The following is a 23,547-nucleotide window of genomic DNA, read 5'->3' on the forward strand; positions in this document are numbered from 1 at the left end:
TTCTGGAAAATGATTAGAACCACTTAACTTAACCCAGACAGAACAAAGATCTAATTGCCAGAGTTAATCAAAATGGGACTTTTTACAATTTATGTAATTGTCTTATTAAAATGTCCAAGAAGAAGGGAAATATTACAGTCATAATATGAAGCTTGACATTACACACCGGCTGGTGTCATGGTATGAGAATGGGCCTCATCATTGGCTAATTCACAACCATCTTAAAGACAGGAAAACTCATATATTAAAACTAGTATCAGGTGCACAAAGTACCTTGTTGCTGAATGAGTCCTTTTATGGCAATCTGCATTCTTACTGGACAGCGTATAAGAACAGAGAGACCCATTTCTATTTGCGATGGAAAAGGTCAACTACTATGGAAAGATGCCAATGAAAAGAACAGGTTTAATTACTGATTTCCCTTGCTCAAAACCATCTTCGACATATTGTAAACAACAGGAATACTGCAGATGCTGGAAATTCAAGCAACATACATCAAAGTTGCTGGTGAACGCAGCAGGCCAAGCAGCATCTATAGGAAGAGGTGCAGTCGACGTTTCAGGCCGAGACCCTTCGTCAGGACTAGAAGGGTCCTGACGAAGGGTCTCGGCCTGAAACGTCGACTGCGCCTCTTCCTATAGATGCTGCTTGGCCTGCTGCGTTCACCAGCAACTTCGACATATTGTGTGAGGTTGAGCAGTTGGCTTCTTGTTGATTTGCCGGGGCATTATTTCTAAGGTATTAAATATAGATATCTCTCCTCACCCTATTACTGCTATCTTTGGACTACCTAAAATTTCTAGTAATCTTTCCCCTTCAGCCCGTAGAATGATTGCATTTCTTACTTTAATGGCGAAAAGATGTATTTTACAACATTGGAAAGAGCTTAATGCTCCAACTACCTTTTTTTGGTTTTCTCAGACGATTTTATGTTTGAATCTGGAGAAAATTAGAAGTAACCTTTATGATTCTTCATTTAAATTTGAACAGATTTGGGGACCTTTTATTCGATATTTTCATTTAATGTAATATTTACCCTTCTTGTTTTCTCTTCACTGTTTTAATGGAGGTCGGGATTGAGGACGTGATTTTAAGTTTAACTCTGTTTGGTTTCAAGTTAGCCCATTGCTTTGCTTTGCTTTTAGTTAGTTGCACGGTGGGTTTTTTTTTGGGGTTTTTTTTTCTTTTTTTCCATTGATATATATAAAATCTAGTATACTATTATGTTATCTTGGTTTCTTATGCTTAAATTACATTGTTTGTAGTATTTTCTTTTTGGTATTGTTATCTTTTGGAATTTTATTATACTTTAACATTGTATTAATGTTTATATGGCTTACCTTTTTTGTATACTTACTCAATAAAAAGATTTAAAAAGAAAAAGAAAGAAAGAAAGATTTGCCGGGGCAGAAACCTGCTTGCTCTGAAATGATCTTCTCATCTACAGTTGGTGCTATCCTATTGAATATCAGGCGTTCAAACAGCTTATTGGTGTGGCAAAGCAGTGAGAATGGCCGAAAACTCTTAGGTTCTGAGGGATCGTTTCCGGGCTTTAATAGTGCTATTACATGTGACTTCTGCCAAATATTAGGTAGCTTGTGTGTTGCCAGACAGTGGTTGAACAATTGTAGGAGCCATTTCTTTGCTTGCTGTCCAAAACGCTTTATTTGCTCCAATGCTATGTTGTCAAGACCAATTGCTTTCCCGTGTTTTAGACTAGATGTACCAATTTCCAGCTCTTCCATGGTGAGTGGTCCAGCGAAGCCAGGGTCATCGCTGTACTTCTTTCTATCTAGTTGTGCTCTTGGTTGTTTCTTGTTGGTTTTTCCATTTAGGAGCAACTGGCTTGCAACTTGGTTAGCAGACACATTGGGATGTTGGGCAGCAACATCCCAATGTTTGAGCAAGGGATGGTAACAGGTGCTGTTTTTGTAGACATCGGCAGGTTATGATACAGTGAACCATTGACGTCTCCTCTGCAAGATCGTAGCGCTGACAGAAGATATTCACTTAACAGAGCTGTTAGAAAGCGTGCTTCGGAATCGCTGGTTCTCTGTTGATCTAGGTGGGAAGCACAGCAGGTGGCGTATTCAGAAGAATGGTCTTCCTCAGGGAAGTGTGCTCGCACCACTGCTGTACGACATCTACATGAATGACCAACCTATGGATGACGTCACATGCCGTTTTATATATGCTGATGACTTGTGCATCACTGCCCAAAGCACCGATTTTAGCACCATGGAGAAAATGCTTTCTGAGGCCTTGGAAGGACTACCATCCTACTATGTAGAAAACCACCTCCATGTAAACCCATCAAAGATGCAAGTTTGTGCATTCCACCTCAGGCACCATGAAGCCAAACGACAGTTTAAAGTAACCTGGTGTGGAGCAACACTGATGCATTGCAAGCACCCTATCTACTTAACAGATGCCTCACTTTCAAGAACCACATCAACAAGACAATGGCAAAAGTGAGCACACGAAACAACATCCTGAATAAGCTCACTAACACAAAATGGGGAGCAAGCTCGAAAACATTGCGAGCCAGTGCACTTGCTCTTTGCTATTCCACTGCCGAATACGCCTGCCCTGCATGGGAAAAATCTACTCATGCTAAGAAGATGGATGCCTTTCTGAATGCAAGCTACCAACTTATTACAGTTTGTTGAAAACCAACAAACAGTGATAAGTTACATATCCTGGCGGGTATCACTCCCCCGATACAAGAAGCATGATAGCCAGCAAGAAAGAACGACTCCGTCAAACATCAGATGAGAGGCACCTACATATGGTCATACACCTACACCCAGCTGCTTAAAATCAAGGAAGAGCTTCATGAACAGTGTTATTCCATTACAATCAACCCCATCTGAAGCCCGCATCGCCTTGTGGAAATACCGGCTCGCCAGGCTCAAACAACCCCCAACGATGGAAATTCCACCGGGTGAAAGCCTTCCTCCAGGAGCTAATCGCAACTGGGCAACCTGGAAGTGCCTTAACAGATGTAGGACTGGTATAGGTCGTTCAAGGGTGTCACTAAGCAAATGGGGATATACAACCAGCCCGACAACTTGTGAATGTGAAACTGAGCCACAATCTATGCGACATCTCCTGCAATGCCCATCGCTAGAGGAACCATGTACCGTTGCAGATCTTGCCGAATTCAACAACAAGGCGCAAAAATGTGTCCAGTTCTGGCTAGACCATGTATAGACTGTCCGTGGACATGATAAGAAGAAGAAGACTGATTTCCCATTCTTTGTGAATAGATTTTGGTCTTTCACTAGTTTTTTTTTTAAATTTAGAGTTACAACATTGTAACAGGCCCTTCCGGCCCAATGATCCCCCGCCGCCCAATGATACCCATGTGACCAATTAACATAATAACTGGACACCTTTACGATGTGGGAAGAAACCGAAGCACTAGAGGAAACCCAGTGAAAGGGAGAACATAAAATCTCCTGACAGCTAGCAATGGAATTGAACTCGGATTGCTGGCCCTGTAATAGCATTATGCTAACCAGTAAGCTGCTGTGCCATTCCTAAATCTAATTGCTCTTAGCTGTTTACAGAGCAGATTGATTAAGAGTAACTCAATGGATTCCCTAAGCAAATTGAAGTGATTGAGAGCTGCTACTCTTTCTCATAGTCCAATGTACGACATTGATTGTTAATGTACTGTACCTATATATTAATATTGATTTCTATTTACTTCATTCACTTTCTGCATCTTGTTCAAACAGCTAACAAGGGAGTGGATGTAATGAGGAAATAACACTCTACCGCATTGTTTCTTACCGCTGGATAGCTATAGACAGAGGTTTTTGACTTAAACTTGCTGATCTGTCTTTCTTTAAAACGAATGTTTAAATTTCTCATTCAGAGTTGTGACTACCTGCCACTGTAAAAATATTTCATTTTAGTTTACTAGGTTTTGTTTGTTTCTTGTTATTGTATTGAGGATATCAGTCTGGCTGGGCAATTCTGGGCATTTATGGCACATACCATGAGTTGTATCATTTTTCACCTTTCAGTTTCAATTAAAAAAAGTTGTGAAAAAATATATAAACTTAAGTGTAAGAAACTCTCTAGGAGCAATTCACCACTAATCATTTCCAACTGTTTTTTTTCTTACAGTTTGAGTAACATGACCACAGAAACTCTTGTTAAAACTGCAGCCTTAATATTCTCCTTGAGTTTCACTTTTATTTATGGCAGACATTCAGCAATTTCTAGATGCACATCATGAACCTGACCCAATACAGTAATCATATTTTAAGCGTGTATGTTTTTCTCTTTTAAAAATTGTGCATCTTCATTCATTTACTTTGCCTCCAAATTCTGAACTGTTATTATTTTCAGTGTCAATAATATATCAATGTTATCCTTGTTGAACATCAAATTATTTTTAGCCATTCCAATGCGTCAGATCATCAATTGCTATTTATTGCTGTTGCCTTGATAAAGATTGAATTTCTGTATTAAATCCTTATTCCAATATTCTAATTGTAAAATGCGATATCTAGATAAATACAATAAAGTGTTCACTCCCTCAGAGCAAATTATTAGGTGCTAATAGGACATTAGAAACTACTCAGTGATGGAGACTAACAAAGGTTATAAAAAAATTCCCTGGAAGAAAATTAATACTCTCCTCTTGACTTCTCTGTTGTACTGAAAAGAGCTCCAATATCTATCCAAATCATAATTAATATCGCTCACCGTTTCTGTTCTCAAATTTTGTAATGCTGTGGGTGTAGTAGACTGTTGCTTGAAGGACTCCAGTTCTGAGCATCCATGACAAGCTGAAATTTGTGTGGTCAGCAGTCCAGAAGCATTATAACTATCGTGAATAGCTGTGCAGTTCTTTCAGAATGAAACTGGCAACCCTGTAAAGCAAAATAAAACATTGAATCTAGGTGTATAATGAGACCAAGAACACACACATATTTCAATTGGAGACTTCAGTATCCTGCCCATTACTTTGACATTCTTTTCAGGGAAGACAATATTAAACTCACAAGTTATATAAAAAAAACAGGATATTATTTACTTCTTTACAAATTAGTTTCTGCCACCAGAACAATAGGAGGCATCAAGTAGACATTTCTATTTCTGCTCTTCCTGAGGCTCCACAACAACAGATGCCAATATCAGGCTACTTCGCTTTATTTCTCATAATGTTGAGAAACAACTGAGTAAATAAAGTTATACAGTGATTTGAAGGTTCACAATCAGAACAAAGCATTTTGTGGTCAGTGAAGTACTTTCAAGTGTGAAATACTTTCAAAGTGAAGTACTTTCCACTGTTGTAGTATTCATTGGCAAACAGAATTTCATTAAGTGCTAAACAAAGTCTCATGAATAACAATGAATCAATAATTTGATTTGATTAAGCACAGCAAAGAAGATAATCCACGATAACAATTCACTGCAGTGTACCTTCAGTAACCCCTGGCCCATTAAACCTTAAAACCACACCATTCCTAATTTATTTGTTGTCACAATCAGATTCAGGCTTAATATCACAGGCATACGTTGTGAAGATTGTTAACTTAACGGCAGCAGTACAATGCATGATAATATAGAAAACAATAAATAAGTAAACAAATTACAGTAAGTATATATATGTACATTAAATAGTTAATTTTAAAATAGTGCAATAACTGAAATAATAAAACTAGTGTTCATGGGTTCAACGTCCATTTAGGAATTGGATGGCAGAGAGGGAAAAAACGGTTCCTGAATCATTGAGTGTGTGCATTCAGAGTTCTGTACCTCCTTCCTGATGGTAACAATGAGAAGAGGGCATATCCAGGGTGGTGGGGATCCTTAATCATGGACACCGCCTTTCTGAGGCACCGCTCCTTAAAGATAGCTTGAATACTATGGAGGCTGGTACCCAAGATGGAGCTGACTAATTTCACAAATTTCTGTAGCTTCTTTCAGTAGTCACCACACCCCCTTCCCCCCATAACAGACAGTGTCGCAGCCTTTCAAGAGTCAGAATGCTCTCCACAGTACATCTGTAGAAGTTTTCGAGTGTCTTAGTTGACAAAACAAATCTCCTCGAACTCCTAATAAAATATAGCTGTGGTCTTACTTCTTTATAGCTGCATCGATATGTTGGAAACAGGTTAGATCCTCAGGGATCTTGACACCCAAGAACTTGAAATTGCACACTCTTTCCACCTCTGATCCCTCTATGAGGATTGTTTTTGTTGTTCCTTCATCCTACCCTTTCTAAAGTCCACAACCAGCTCTTTGGTCTTAATGACATTGAGTAAAAGGTTGTTACACCGACACCACTCAACAATCTGATATTGTTCATTCCTATACATCCCTTTGTCTCCATCTGAGATTCTGCCAACAATACAACAATCAGCAAATTTCAATAGGTACATTTAATGTCAGAGAAATGTATGCAACATACATCCTGAAATTCTTTTTCTTCGCAAACATCCACGAAAACAAAGAAGTGCCCCAAAGTATGAATGGCAGTTAAATGTTAGAACCCCAAAGCCCGCCCCCCCCACAGCCCTCCTCCATTACACAAGTAGCAGCAAGGCAACAACCCTGCATCAATCACCAGCAAAAAAGCATCAGCGCCCTCCAATGAACACTCAAGCATACAGCAAAGCATCAATAAAGACACAGACTTCCAGTACCCCAAAGACTACTTGTTAACCCAGAATTTGAAATACCACAGGCTCTCTCTCTCCCTCTCTAAAAAGGGAAAAAGAGGTGTCCCCGTTTTACAGCAAGTGGGGAGACATAACAAACAGCTCTCTGATTTAAGTTGTTAAAAGTCTGTTGTGTTGCTTTTTCTGAGCCCTGTGCCCAAAGAACTCGAGTCTCTGGTCACAGAGCCAACAGCCAGCCCACTGCTTCTGATCTTCCGTGTTCTCCTGCAATGCATCAGTCGGCAGCAGCACCAGCCTTGTATCAGCCCGTCTCCAGAGCCACAAAAATCCAGCACTCTAAAGGTGTGCTAGTCTTCCAGGCTGTGCCCTTGGCATGTCGAAAAGCGGCCGGTTGTGAGGCCCTGAGAGCGGGTCCCATTCCCGCAAAGAACTGCTCAGGGTGTAACTCCAGATCAGGATCTTCAAAAGAACCTTGAAAGGGAAAAAAAAGAGATAGAAATAGCGCTGTGTCCAAAGATGCAAGCAAAGGGGTTGACATTTAACGCCATCATCACTAAACTCTGCTATATAGATGGCATTTGAGCTATGCCTAGCCGCACAGTTGTTGGCATAGAAAGAGCAGAGCAGTGAGCTAAGAACACAACCCTGAAGTGTGGCAGGATCAGCGAGGAGGAGATATTATTATCAATCCACACAAGAGTGTGGTCTTCCTCTTAGGAAGTCAAGGATTCAGTTGCAGAGAGAGTTACAGAGGCCCAGGTTCCATAGCTTATCGATCAGGACTGCAGGAATGATGGTGTTAATGTTAAACTATAGTCAACGACCAACACCCAGACATAGGTGTTGGTATTATCCAGGTGATCTAAGGCTGTGAGAAGAGCCATTGAGATGGTGTCTGCCATGGACCCACTGTGGCGACAGGCAAATTGCAATGGGCCCAGATCCTTTCTGAGGCAGGAGTTGTTTCTTGCCATGACCAACCTCTCAAAGCATTTCATTACCGTAGATGTGAGTGTTACTGGATAAGTCATTAAGGCAGCTCACACTACTCTTCTTGGCCACTGGTATAAATAATTCTTGTCCTTTTGAAACAGGTGGGAACTTCCAACCATAGCAAAAGGAGTTTGAAAATGCTTTCAGTACATGCTTTCATCTAACAGGGAAGAAAAATTGCCCAAAGTATATTTTTCACAAGATAGACTTAACTCAGGCAATTATCACCTTATTCTAACCGTTAGAAGGGGCAACTTTAAACAACATATAGTTACAAAAAATGTATTCACCAACACTGTTCAAAACTCTATTTATAGCATGCAAATTTTAACTTCATCATGTCCAGACATAGAAACAAGAAGTAATTGTATTGAGCAGCAAGACTTTTGTACAATTAAGGAGTTTCAAAACAAATTCTATCACTAGAAGCACCTTCCAGTTGTCAGATAGATGCCTGTCATACAGAAAGACGGTGGACATCAGAGGATATTCAACACCCAATCAGGGTATTTGCCAGGATTCTTTAGAACAGCATTTTAGAGTCAACCAAGCCCAGTTGCTTTGATGATGAGTTTCTTTTGTTATAAGACAGGAATGGGCTGCTCCCTGAGAACTTTCTGATATAAATATCAATGCAGAACTACTCCATGTCAATTTACAGGAAGTCCTGAATCAAATACAGATTAATTTGACAAGCAGCAGGTAGATTTTGGCGTATGAGAGGAAGTGCAGCTGGGCTGGGAGTAGCACAATGACTTTTTAACTCAAAACATTTACCCTTGCATCATCTAGGATGAAAGGCCAATGAAGCAGCTTCTAATATGACTAACAACCTCTCCTGGGCTTTGCTAGATATTCCAGTACCATGTCCAGTGCAGTCATTCACTTGGGACCTGGTTCCCGGCCCATTGGCATTGCAGCTTTCCTATTGTCTCAATGCATGAGAACCAGCAGCACTCAGAGAACAAATTTGATAGTGCTTCAGGATGCAAGCTCAAATCGACTAGTTGAGGCTCTAGCAGTCATCTGAGTCAATGAATTAGTGTTACAAATATTGTCTTAGCAAATATTGAATTCACACACTGGAAAACAATTAAAATAGAAAAATGATATAAATAAATAATACACAAAAACACATCTGCCAATCATTTTCTTTTCACCAACCAAATTCTCTGATTCAACTTAAAAGGAACTACTGCACCAGCAGACTTCCCACCCTGCTCTATTCCAAAGTAATTCAAAGGCAATTCAAAGTAAATTTATTATCTAAGTATACATATGTAACCAGAAACTGCCTTGGAGATTCCTTTTCCAGCAAGCATTTACGGAAAATAATAAATATTTTTATATTTTTATTTAGAAGTACAGCATGACAACAAGCCTTTCCAGCCCAGTGACCCTGACATGCCTTTGTGACTCACTGACCTACTAACCTGATTGTCTTTGGAATGTTGGAAGAGACCAGAGTACCTGGAGGAAACCTACACAGTCATGTGCAGAATATACAAAACCCTTGCAGGTTTCATCTGATTTCTACTGGAATGTTCATTTGCCAAAGAAATCCTGAAAGACAATTTTTGTTGAGTTTCATCCTGAACAACTGTGTAACACAGGACACTTTGCACTTTGTCTCAGGGCACACTCTAAGATTAACAGCAACCGATCTTGGAAGACTATCACGTCAAGCCATTCTCCTATCTTCCAGCACAATCTATACTGGGTTCAGCATGTAAGTCGCATTACAAAGGAGGAGCGGTGGTGCCTTTACTTTTTTTGAAGTTTGCAAAGTTTCGGCACGTCATCAAAAACTTGACAAACTTCCATCGCTTCATGGCGGAGAGAATATTGACTGGTTGCATCACGGCCTGGTATGGAAACACCAATACCTCTGAATGGAAAAGTTTATAAAAGGTAGTGGAACAGCTCAATCCATCTTGGGTAAAACCATCCCCAGCACTGAGCACAGCTACAAGGAGTGCTGTCGCAGGAAAGCAGCATCCATCATCAAGGACCCTCCACCAACCAGGCCATGTTTTCTTCTCACTGCTGCCATCTCCAGCCCTTTACCTTTCCTACCCACCTGGTTTCACCTATCACCTTTTAGCTAGGCTTCTTCCCCTCTCCTATATTTTTATTCTGGCATCTTCGCCCTACTTTTCCAGTCCTGAGGAAGGGTCTTGGCCCAAATATTTGATTGTTTATTCAGTTCTATAGATGCTGCCACACCTGCAGAGTTCCTCTAGCATTTTCTGTGTGTTGCTGAAGAACTGAAATTCTGTGAAGAGAAAGATGTGGGTTTTTTGAAAATGTTGTTTGCCTCTTTTACTTTTTGCATTTGCGCAGTTTGTTGTCTTTTGCACTTTTGGTTGTTTGTCCATCTTGTTGAGGGCAGTTTTTATGTTGATTCTATTGTGTTTCTTTGTATTTTCTGTGCATGTCCACAAGAAAATAAATCTCAGGGTAGTATATGGTGACATATGTATTTACTTTGATAATAGATCTATTTTGAACTCTGAAAAAGGAGCTATCTGAGACCAACTGTCACAGGCTGGCACATTCAGGTCTGAAGGATGAGATGATGCTTGGTGTGACTTCCAGAAAAGTTTGGAAAAGGACATATAGGAAAGTACTTAGTGTAAGGCCTTCTCACAAAGGGGCTGAAAACATTGTAAAATCCCCTCACCAACACACAAAGGACAGGAGGGTCTCTGAAGGTCAAGAAGCATCTGTGGAAGGAAATGGGCAGTTGAGACCCTTCATCTGGACTGAATCTCAAGGGTTGCCAGATTCCAGTACCTGCAGTCTATTGGATCTCCGAATGAACTAAAATATTAACCAATCCCTCTCAATAATACTGTCACTTGCAAGGCTCAAGTGGGTACTGAGATACAATGAGTTCTGCAACACCGAAGATCAAGAATTCAAGTTGGGGTTGGTCTCGGTTTACTATTGTCACATGTACCAAGATACTGTGAAATGCTCGTCTTGCAAGGTGTTCGTAGAGACCCAGTGTACTGAGGTAGAGCAAGGTAAAACAATAACACAATACAAAATGAATTGTAACAGCTACAGAGAAAGTGAAGTGCGGTAGACAATAAAGTGTAGAATCATATTATGAGATCAAGGGTCCGTCTTATTGTACTAGGCAATTGTTCAATAGTTTTATATCAGCAGGGTAGAATCTACACTTGAGCATGCTATTATGTGCTTTCAGGCTTTTGTATCTTCTATTATGGTCCAGCAATTTTAAATTCCTCAGTGTTATCTGTCCTAGGCCCAGCATGTAAGTGCCATTACATAGAATATATGGTAGCACTATTACTTCCTTGGAAGGTTGCAGATTCGGCATAACATCTAAAACATTGTCAGACTTCTACAGATGTGCAGTGGAGAGTCATGGGTAAAGTCCTCCCCAGCATTGAGCACATCTACATGGAGTGCAGTCCACAGGAAACAGCACCCACCATCAAGGACCTCAGCACCCAGGCCATGCTCTCTTCTTACTGCTGCCATCAGGAAGAAGGTACAAGAGCCTCAGGACCCACACCATCATGTCCAGAAACAGTTATTACTCCTCAACCATCAGGCTCTTAAATCAGAGGGAATAACTTTCCTCGCCCCAATCACTGAACTTTTCCACCACATAGTAAGCCGACCACAAACTGTGGACTCACTATCAAGGACTCTTCATCTCATGTTCTTGACATTTGATGCTTATTTATTTATTCATTTTTTTCCTTTTGCATTTTCACAACTTGTCTTTTGCACTTTGGTTGTCCGTCCTGTTGGTTGAAATCTTTCATTGATTCCATTGTGTTTCTTGGATTACTGAGTACCTCATCAGAATCTCAGAGTTGTGCAGTATATGGTGACATATCTGAACTTTGAAAATAAATTTACTTTGAACTTTTCTGCTTGACAACAGAGGGCAAAAGAGAGAATGTCCAGGGTGAGTCAGATAATTGATTATGTTATACTGAGGCAGTGAGAAATGTAGACAGAATCCATGAAGTAGAGGTTGGCTTCTGTGACGCGCTGAGCTCTTCCACTGCTTTGCAGTTTCTTGTTTACATGGACAGAGCAGTTGCCATAGCAAATCACGATGCCTCCAGATAGGATGCTTTGATAAAAATTGTTAAGGGTCAATGAGGCTGCCAATTTTCTCTAGCTTCCTAAGGAAATAAGCAGCCTCCTCCTACCCAGAGATGAAAGTAACAAGTTTCTTACCATGGCCATTGTACAAATTCTTGCTTGGTGAGAGCACTGGCAGGAGTTAAGAGGTTTATTATTGTGGCTCTGGAGTTTTGCTCCATCCTGAGTGACCTATGCATAAATGGAATCTGGATTAGAGTGTGGAGAGCATGAGAAGGGATTCCAGAGTTGCTCTGCACTCATCCATTCTGCAGAGACTTGCACCTTCCACAAATTAATAGGAAATCTTTCCAAGAGACTTATCTTTCAGCAGCACAGTCAATAATTAAATGAAACATAAACGCAAGAAATTCTGCAGATGCTGGAAATCCAAAGCAACGCACAAAAAAGTGCTGGAGAAGCTCAGCAGGTCAGACCACACGCATGGAAATGAACAGAGTCAGAATCAGGATCAGGTTTAACATCACTGGCACATGTCATTTCAGGCTCTTCTTCAGGACTGGAAAGGAAGGGTGAAGACATCAGAATAAAAAGGTTGGGGGAGGTGAAAGAGGGGAAGGTTTGATTGAAGGCTACTCATTTTACCTATGTCAGAATACTGTTTATTGACTACAACTCAGCATTTAACGCCATCATTCCTACAGTTCTAATTGAAAAGCTCCAGAACTTAGGCCGCTGTACTTTCCTCTTCAACTGGATCCTCAGCTTCCTAACAAGAAGACCATAATCTGTATGGATTGGAAATAACATCGCCACCCTGCTAACGATCAACTCTGGTTCACCTCAGGGACGTAGGCTTAATCCACTGCTCTACTCTTTCTACAGCCATGACTGTGTGCTAGACCTAGCTCAAGTGCAATCTTTAAATTTGCTGATGTGCAATCATTGTTGGCAGAATCTCAGATAGAGATGAGAGCGCGTACAGGAGTGAGATATACCAGCTAGTGGAGTGGTGTCGCAGCAACAACCTTGCACGCAATATCAGTAAGACAAAAAAGCTGACTGTGGACTTCAGAAAGTGTCAGATGCCGGAACGCACACCAGTCCTCATAAAGAGATCAGAAGTGGAGAGGGTGAGAAACCCTTAGATGTTAATATCTCTGAGGACCCAATCTAGTCCCAACATATCAGTGCAGCTATAAAGATGGCAAGACAGCGGCTATATTTCATTAGGAGTTTGAGAAGATTTGGTTTGTCACCTAAAACACTCACACATTTCTGCAGATGTACCATAAACAGTATTCTATCGGTTATATGGGAGGGGGCAAGGTGGTACCTACTGCACAGGACCGAAGTAAGCTGCAGTGTGTTGTAACATTAGTCAGCTCTATCATGGGCACCAACCTCCATAGTATCCAAGACATCTTCAAGGAGCGGTGCCTCAAATGTGGCATCCATCATTAAGGACCCCCCACCCCACCCAGGTCATGCCTCATCTCATTGTTACCATCAGGAATGAAATACAGGAGTGCTACTTATTTAATTTAACTATATGTGTGTGTATATACATACATATATACACACACACACATACACATACACACTTACTGTAATTCACAATTCTTTTTCTTCTGTATTATGTATTGCATTATACTGCTGTCACAAAGTTAACAAATTTCATGACATATGCCGATGATATTAAACCTAATTCTGATTCTGATATTGTATCCAATTTCCATGATGGACAAGGGAATCTTTCTTAACTGGAAGTACATTTCTTTTGTATTTTTTTAATGCAGAAGTTGTGGCATTGTATAGAATTATTATATGATTATCAAGTATTGAAAATTAGGGAAAGAGAAGGATGTGAGGGTATTGAATATTGGGAATACACTCCTCATATTGAGATTGAATAGGAATAGAATGAGGAGGTGCTGGCACTGTTGGTGAAAGAGTGAAAAGAAGCAAAAAAAAACCTGAATAAGAAACAAAGACAAGTCAATCGGGGGAAGAAACGTGTGGGGAAGATGACACTCTGTGACAAGAAGGTCATCACACTTGGAAGAGTGGAAAAGATCAAGTAAATTAAAAGTTAGTTAATGGGAGCTAAATATGTAGGACTAACAGGAAGTGGAGGTATCTGGAAAACATACTCCTTTCTTCAGGATTTTGTTAAGCAAGAGAGGGTCAGCAGAGCAAAGATTAATCCATTGGAATTGGTATGGCTGTATTATTATCACATATATCAAATAAATGTAAACTATTTATGGAAGTTCCAAGATGCAGTATAAATAACAACCACCATTCCCAAAAGATCACAAATATCCAGACAACAGTACACATGCAATATACACTCAATATATTTAGCCACGGTTCACAGCTGAGTGAAAATGTACTTTAAGCCTATCTGGGGAACCTTTGGCATATCCCAGAATCAGAATCAGAATCAGCTTTATTATCACTGTTTTAATAATGTCAACTTTACTGTTTTATGGAATCACTACAGAGCAAAGACATAATATTACTGTAAATTATGAATTAAAGTAAATAGATTAAGAAAGGAATAATGTGGTAGTGTTCATGGGTTCGTTCACCATTCAGCAATATGATGATGGAGAGGAAGAAGCTGTTCCTGTATAATTGAGTGCAGGTTTCTGTACATCCTCCCTGATGGCAGCAATGAGAAAAGGGCACGGCCCTGATAGTGAGGGTCCTAAATGATGGCTGCTCCTTTTCTGAGGTACTGCTTCCTGAAGCTGTCCTCAGTGGTGGGGATAGCTGTGCCCGTGAAGGAGCTGACTGAGATTAAAACCGTTTGCAGCCTCTTGCAATCCTTACTGCAGATTGTCTTGTGACCTCTAATCAACCCAAGGATTTTATAAAAACATTTTTGTCAACTAATAACGGCTGCATCCTTTAATCTTCATAGAAGCCCACTGGTGCATCAAAGCATCTAAATCTTATCTAATCCATTCAATTGATTAACCACTGTTCCATGAAAAGAAAAAACTAATTCCCGGGACTAAATCACCTACTCCTGTTTCAATGTTCCTTTGCAAATCGACACAACAGGCAGCAATACAAATATTCAATTGAAAAATAAATTAATAGATTAACAGAATAAAGTAACTGAGCAAAGGCACACACATAAGTGTTCCAAATTCATATCACAACTAATTCCTGGAGTAATTAGCCTCAACAATATTCTGTCAGTTTTCAGCTTGTTATGAAGACTTACTGAGAACTGTGACTACTTAGTCCGTTTCCCTGCTAAGCGTGAGCTGCTTGCTCCTGCACTTCAACATGGTTCAAATATCACAAGAGTCAAAGAGAGGGAATCAAGTTCTGTGACCAAGGTCAACAGCTCATACTTAAAGCTCCTTACACTATCTCCAAGCTAAGTGACACGATTTATGGGAAGTATGCTAGCAGATACAAACACAGTTTCCAGATGAGCTTTCACAAGTGGCTGGAGCTGCTTAGTGTCAGTAACAAGGGACTGGTTAGAATTTAATTAATCTTACACTGGAAGTATACTGTGTCTCACAAATACAGTAAAAGTCCCACAAAATTCCCAGCAGAGCAATTCAAAGTGTAACCTAAAACATACACTAAAGGCTGCTGTTGATCTTTACTGCTGCTAAAAGAATTACTCTATATAATGAGATAGCTTTACGTAGAACTTGTTTTTACAAGATGGGACTTGTTGCCTTATTTTAATGTCCCAGTTCTTTCCAATTGTTGCCAAGTACTATTTGCCGAGTCTGGCCTTGGCACTTTTGAAGGTGAATTCTAATTGTTATTTCAAACAGCAATGCTGTTGATTTTATTTCTGCCAAGTTGCTTAGGAGACTCACTGCTACTGATTAGCTGTAGCCCTTTGCCTTGATCAGATCCAAGGTTGCTAGGTTGTGGCTCTCTAAGCCACTTTTCCACCATAATCCAAACTCCTTCACATTACACCATGGCAATACAGAAAAAAATAAGCAATTGATAAATATATTTCCCTGAGGAGCAAAACTCCATTATACAAGATGATGGATTCTCTTTGTGTTGCACTGTTTCAAATTGATATAATATTCATAAAAGTCATAAGTGCTTTGAAGTGCTCTTCTCCCTTCCCTTAGAGTTCCTGGTAGAGGTGCAATCCATCCAACATGAGGTGTGTCAATGTGTTAATAGATTATTCTGAGTTTAATGCTATTACAGAAGTATTTCTTCTTTGAAGTCATCCTGAAGAGAACTCTCCTGCCTTGGAATAGATGGACTTATGGCATACTAAATAGGAATGACCAGAATGGCCCTTTGATCCTTTTTAATAAGGCTCATCTGATCTTGGGCTCAAAGCCCCATTTCTGCTCAATCCCTGTTTTCTTGAGTTATCTTTCGCTGAAATAACTATTCTCCTCAACTTTGAGTTTATTCTGTCTTGCAATCTCCAGAGTCCATTGTGTTGAATTTCAAAAAAATTAATCTGTCTGAGAGATGAGAATTCTTTTCACCCACCATGAATGGCTGACACACTATTTTAATTTGATGCCCTCTAGTTCTACATTTTCACGAGGAAAAATATTTTTTCAACATCTACCTTATCAACTCAATTCAATGTTATATGTTTCAACAAGATTAGCTGTCTTTCCTCTAGACTTGACTGAATAGGCCATCATACACAATTATTACTCAATCCTTCATTCCAGGAATCAATCAAGTGAATATTCTGAGCTGTCCCCAAGGTAAATAAGGGGATCCAAACTAGATGTCGTATTCCCTGGTGTGATTTCCCCAACGTGTTGCAAGACTTGCCTACCTTTGCATTACACCCCTCTTACCGTAGCTGTCTAATATCCATTTGTTTTCCTAAGTAAATTATACACCTTCATGCTAACCTTGGGTCTCATGTATGATAACAATCAGGTACTCCTGCAGTAACATTTTACAATCTATTCCATTTAAGTAATGCTCTGTCTTCCTACCAAAATTATAAGTCTGGACATCATGCAAAATTTGGCAACATTTGGACTACTCACTTTACCTATCTATATCCCTTTGCAAAATCTTTACCTGGTCCACACCTGCTATCTACCATTGTGTGGTTAGCAAATTGGGGTACACCTACCTAGTCTTTACACTGAAGTCATCAATGTGAATTGCAAATAGATAAACTCTAGTATTAATCCATATGACATTCATCAGTTACAATTAACCAGCCTGCTGATGATCCAATTGCCTGGACTCACTGTTGTCTGTTGACTAAGCAATCCTCTTTCCATTCTATTAATTCAGTTCTGTGAGCAGTACTTTATGTGACTCTTCAGTAAGTGCTCTTTGATAATCCATAGACACTGCAACTACTGTTTATTCTTTATCCCCCCTCCCCCCATCACATCCTCAAAGAAAACTAATAAATTTGTCAGATGTTATTTTCCTTTCAAAACCTAGGTGGGTTTTGCTGATTATATCATTAATTACTTTACTAATTCATTATATTTCCCCAGTAATGGACTTCAGCATTTTCCAAGAAATATTTATGTTAGGCTGACTGGCTGATAGTTTCTTGCCTTCTGTCTCTCTTATTCCTTGTAAAGAGGTATTATGTTTACAGTTTTATGATCTGTTCAAACCTTTCCAGAATTTAGAAAAAATTGGAAATTCATGACTAGTGATTGACTTTTTCAAGGAAGTGACAAAAATTGAAGGTAAAGCAGTGGATGGGGTGCCTGGAAACCTGGAAACTCCTGACTACGGGGTTCTGCAGAGATCTTTTCTGGGACCCCTGCTCTTTGCGATTTTTATAAATGACCTAGATGAGTTATCTAAAGGTGAGTTAGTAAGTTTGCAGATGACGCAAAGGTTGGTGGTGGTGTGGATAGTGGCTGTTGTAATTTACAATGGGATATTGATAGGATGCAGAGTTGGGCTGGGAAGTGACAGATAGAGAGTTCAATTCAAAGAAGTATGAAGTAACACACTTTGGAGGGTCAATCCTGAAGGCAGAGTATAAGGTTAATGGCAGAATTCTTAGCAGTGTGAAGGAACAAACACATCTTGGGCTTTGTCAGTGAGTATCCAGAGCTACTTATTTAAAAGTGTATGAGAAAGATCCTGGCCTGCAAAATGTCTTATCACCTTATGTAGAGGTGATTAACTTCTGCCCATCACCTGCCCCTCAAGGCATAATTAAATGTGTAGTAACACCGCTGATTTTATGTTGTTACAAAACACTCAGCAACTGCAAAAGAAGCATTGAATAAAGGACTAAAATCAAAATTATGTGATTACATTCTGAATGCATTCGGGATATAGTTTAATTTTATCCTAAGGTAAGTATTTGGGGCATTAAATAAGTAATAACTACCTAACGCATTTAAACCTCAGATTAGCAACATGCTAATTATTAAATAGCCCATCAGAGAAGAAATAAACTATTATTTGAGGTATAATGCACTGATGTTCAGTTTCTACTTGCACTAGTCTTTTATCCTTAGGTAAGTTAGAAATATTTCATCTTTGCCAGACATCACCTGACACAAAAAAAAATCACTGAGGGATTGATCCATGTTTCCCGGGAAACAGCAGGAGTCAACATAAATGTGCAGCCAGCAGCCATTACACATAAAGGGCCCTTGCTGCAGGTGCTGCTCTGAAACTGTCTGGCAGCCACAAGTTTATTTGCTGTTAATGCTTCTGTAGATTTTGAGTTCATCAAGATGAAGGATTCTATTTTTGAAAATCATCCTTTTCCGTTTCAGGCAGTATCATGGTCTGCCAGGTCACATGCAGCAATAAGTTTGATTCATTTAACAATTAATTTGTAAAAGAACATCTTGCCTCAGTTTGGAGAGGAAAAGAAGGGGGAGGCGAGGGGCCAGACATTCATTAGGAAATAATAGGACTTGGTGAGAGTTCAGTCAAAGTGCTATGTGTTTGGAGGGTTTGGAAGTAGAAGGAGAGATGCAATATGCAAGAAACTACCGGAAGCTGCAGAGAGACTATGACATTGAAGGATTACCTCTCTGATCTAAGTTCAGATGGTTGGAGGGTGTGGGTATCAGTTTCAGCCGCAGTAGACTGCTTAAAAAAGGAGAGGTAAGGCACTGAGTTATTATTATGATCTTGAAAGTGTAATTACATAATAAGTAGACAAAAAGTTTATTCTTAAACATTATTCAATATTAAACAATAGCTGTGGGATTAGGACTTTTTTGGGGGTAAAATAGTTAATAAGAATATTTATGACATATAGCAAAAACACTACCCAGAAAATGATGAAATCTTAGGAATTGCATCTGGAATTAGGAACAGTTATTACCTTTTAACTATCAGGCTCTTGAACTGGCGTGAATAAATTAACTCACCTCAAAACTGAACAGATTCCATTACCTATTGTCTCACTTTCAAGGACTCTATGAGTGATATTCTCAATATTATGGATTGTTATTTTTTTTTGTATTTGCACCTTGGTTATTTGTCCATCTTTGTGTGCAGTTTATATTTGGCTCGATTGTGTTTCTCTGTATTTATTGTGGATGTCCATAAAAATGAATCTCAGGGTTCTATATAGTGATAATACTTTGATAATAAATTCACTTTGAACTTAGAATCTTCTGAACATTGCATTAGTCGTCAAAATATTAGGGTGAAAAGCAGTTAAGTGGTATTCTGCCAGAGAAATTCGAGGCTTTATGAATGCAAGAATTACGTGGGCTGATTTTTCTTTGGCCAACAAAATTTTTCTTTGTAACCTTCATGCTGCCTGACACATACAGCCTTTGGAGCTGAGCCTTTTCCATTTGGTCTGAAATTTGCATGGAGGAGGAAGAAAGTTGCAGAATCCTGTATCTTAAGGAAGTGAAAATTATTAAGGGGAACTCTTTGGGGGAATAAATGATTGTTAGAGAGTTTCAGCATGACGAAAGAAGGAAGAAAAACACAATGAGCACCAGAGTTCAGAAGAAGTGATCTTGGCTATGGTGCAGAAATGATAATGGGAAGAACACACCTTGAATAAGCAATCATGAAAAATTTGTACCTTTAAGAAAAGGGCAATTTCCTAAGCTCATTATAACTTACGTGGCCTTGGATCACCCGGACAATGCAACTACCAATGTCAGGGTGTTGCTTATTGACTACAGCTCAGCATTTACCATCATTCCTACAGTCCTGATTGATAAGCTGCAGAACCTGGGCCGTCTGCACAGGATCAAAGTAAGCTACAGAGAGTTGTAAAATTAATCAGTCAGCTCCATCATGAGCACTAGCATCTGCAGTATCCAGGATAGTTTCAAGGAACGGTGCCTCAGAAAGGCAGCATCCATCACTGAGGATTCCCATCACCCAGGACATGCCTTCTTCTCATTGTTACCATCAGGAAGAAGGTACACATTCACTGATTCACAAATGGCTTCTTCCCTTCTGCCATCTGATTTCTGAATGTACATTGAACCCATGAACACTACCTCACTACTTTTTCCATTTTTTCACTAGTTATTTAATTTGACTATTTCATATATATATATATAGATATAGATATATGCATACACACTTACTGTAATTCACAGTATTTTTCTCTCTTTTATCATGTACTGCATTCTACTGCTGCCCCTAAGTTGACAAATTTCATATGCCGGTGATATTAAACCTGATTCTGATTCTGACCGCCATGTCAGTGAGTGAAATGTATAGGAGACCATCTGTTCTTGTGCTGTACTACTCCGTGGTTTGTATTCTGTTTAAGACACGGAATACTGCAGATAGGGAGCAAAAAATAGGGTGCTTGAAGAACTCAATGATTCAGTTAGCAACTGTGGAAGCAAAGGATGCAAGTTGATGCATGACGTCCAGACTCAAAAAGTTGCCTGACATTATTTGCCTCTGGAGATCCTGATCAATCTGCTGAAATTTATAATAGAACTCTCAATCATTACTTTTTCCATCTTTCCAACATTCTCTCCAATGCATTGCAATTACAGGATCACATGGAAGGAGAGGTTGGTGCGCAATGAGTTAATAGTTGATGTTGTGCAGCAGGTGTCGCTTTCAAGTACCGAGCGGCAACATAAAACATTACCTGACCCCAGCATCCATAACCAAAAATGGTAAGCAGATCATCTGGGGTCTGAAAGAATTCTAGCAGACAGTCAATATTCATAAGATTACATCCATTGTTCTTTCAGACTGGAATTCAGGTTTGAAACTCCTCTATACTAAATTAGTGAAAGAAGTATGCTTGTGCAGTCTCAGTACAGCTTCTAATAAGTTCATATAAACAATAGAATGCAATTTGGCTCTGAATTGACCCTGGACTTGGAAATAAAATCAAGGGTGCTGTTCTAAGACTGAAACCATGGCTCATATTTGGAGCAGAGAAACAGGAACTTCAAATTGTTTTTTCTCTGTGCAATACCAACTCTGGGATTGCTTAACTTTATCACTGAGTGCCAAAAGAGGAAATATCACCTTGATGAAACAAGAAAACATAAAAAATACAGTACAACCCATCTTCTATTTTCTCTAGGACAGAAGTTCTGACTGCTTTCCAGAAACCATGTCATTTAATATGTGTTTTTTTTTTGTCTGCTAAGTATTCCTTAAACATAGAGCTTTGGCAAGAAATTCAAATCTGGATTTTTTTTCTAAATGTTATTTTTAAGGCTTTATTAAACAGAGTGTATCAAAGAGCACAATCTCAAACTTCTTCTTCAGACTCTAGGTTTTCATACCAGTTTCCAGCATGGTGAATTGTGAAGGGCTATACAGACACAAGAGATACTGCGATTCTGGAAATCTTGAGCATTGCACACAAAGTACTGCAGGAACTCAGTAAATCAGGCAACATCCGAGGAAAAATTAACAATTAACATTCCGGCTGAGACTGGAAATGAACCCATAGAAGCTAAAATAAGAGGGTGGGAAGGAGGGGTGAAAAAGTACAAGCTGGCATGTGTTATGTGAAACCAGGTGAGGGCAAAGGTGAGATGAAGTAAAAAGGTGGGAGGGGATAAGTGGAAGAGATAAATGGGATGTTTTATAAATCCAAAACATAAGACTAATTGGAAGAAAAACACGAGAGTCTGAAGTGTGAGTCTAACTTAGGTTCACTTTAAACAAGGTGTGCACGAATGATGTGGCAACGTAATGGTGTATGCCATTTACGTACTTTTACATACGACCAACAATGAGTTGTGTAAACAACAAAGAAAGCTTAATCGAACAATATATTTACAATATTACCCAACTGTGACACAACCTTTGGCCTTGGAACACCCACCACTTCTTGAGCTTTCTCAGCACACTTGTGTAATCCTTGTGTATCAAAAGTGTGTTCACTGTAAGTGATGCTTGGTTTAGAGAACTCACGCTTGATGTGTCAGTCTCTGAGACCATAATCTTTTAATCTTTTTTATACTGTCTTGAGATTGTGGAGGTGTTCCTTGCCATCCTTTCTGGCAACAATGATATCATCCAGATAACACTGAGTACCGGGGCAGCCTTGCAGCACCTAGTCCATAACTTTCTGCCAGAGTGCAGGCACAGATGCTACTCCAAAGATAAACCTATTATAGCACTAAAGACACTTCTGAGTTTTTATAGAGAGAAACACTTTGACCTTTTCTTCCATTTCTATCTGTGGATAGGCTTCAGCTAAGTCCACTTTGCTGAAGTATTTCCCCCCAGAAAGGTTTGCAAAGTTCTCTATCCTGGGCAGAGTGTATTATCTACTTTCAGTACTGGATTAACTGTGACCTTAAAATCACAACAGATCCTGACAGACTCGTCCTTCTTGGCTACTGCAACCATGGGTGTTGCCAATGGGCTCCACTCAACTGTGGAAAGAGCTCCTTCAGCCTCCATATGATCTAGTGCACTGGCTACTTTATCATGGATGGTATAAGGAACTGGATGGGCTTTCTAAAACTTGGGTGTGGCATTTACATTTAAAACTACATTACCCTTGATATGTTTGAGTTTTCCAATGTCATCCTTGAACACTGCTGCAGCATCATCCAGTATCTTCTTTAATTCACCTTCAGTTGAACCTGTTGCAGGGGATGTGGCATGGAAATTGTGGATGGATCTCCAATCAAGTTGTAGATGTCTTAGCCATAATGCTGGCCTTCCTGCTTTAATCACATACAAAAATGTAGCTTTTTAGTTGTTGTATTTCACTACTACAAATGTCATTCCCTCAGCAGTAATCTTTCTCCAGTATATGTTCTTAGCTGGATATCTGCAGGCTTCAGTTCAGTATCTTTGAAATGCTGTTCAAACTCATTTTGTGGACTGACTGAAACAGCCGAACCAGGGTCCAATTCCATTTTAAGTAACTTGCCATTCTGGTGTAAGCCATATTGCTTGTTTCTGGATAGATCTCACATCGTAATTTTCAAGGCTCCCCAGTCTTGCATCACTCTCATCATTATCAGATTGTTTATCAGAATGTAAATTAGTGTTCTTTTTGAAACTGCACCTTGACTTTATATCTTTTTCTCTTCATTTATTCTTGTCTGCCTGATATGTTCTTTGTATGTGCCCTACTTTGTTGCATTTTCTTCAAATTTCACCTTTAATTCCGCATTGGTCTGGTCTATGTGAGCCCCTGCCGCAATGACAACACAATCTTTTGAGCTAGGCTGGTTTCTGTTTAGACTTTGCAATTTTGTTCACGCTAACTTTTATTCCTGACTGCAATTCATTTGTGTCTCTGTTTGCTGACTGCTGTGCATCAATAAGCCCATTATTGAACTGACAATGCCCAATCTCTTCATTTTGCCCACTTGCACAGAAATGGACTCCCCTTCCTTTTGATTCTGCTTATGAA

At 39.5% G+C, this 23,547-nt stretch overlaps 1 long non-coding RNA gene across 1 annotated transcript in view; it reads right to left on the reverse strand.

Annotated features, from left to right (window-relative positions):
- Positions 1–23,547, reverse strand: part of LOC134343553 (uncharacterized) — a 120,133-nt gene that overhangs the window by 35,377 nt on the left and 61,209 nt on the right. The window contains exon 2 of the long non-coding RNA XR_010017262.1: positions 4,723–4,889. This is a non-coding gene — a long non-coding RNA (uncharacterized LOC134343553). The remainder of the gene's footprint in view (positions 1–4,722; positions 4,890–23,547) is intronic.

This window comes from Mobula hypostoma, chromosome 3 (genome assembly GCF_963921235.1).
Source record: "Mobula hypostoma chromosome 3, sMobHyp1.1, whole genome shotgun sequence".
In the NCBI taxonomy this organism is placed as follows: domain Eukaryota; kingdom Metazoa; phylum Chordata; class Chondrichthyes; order Myliobatiformes; family Myliobatidae; genus Mobula; species Mobula hypostoma.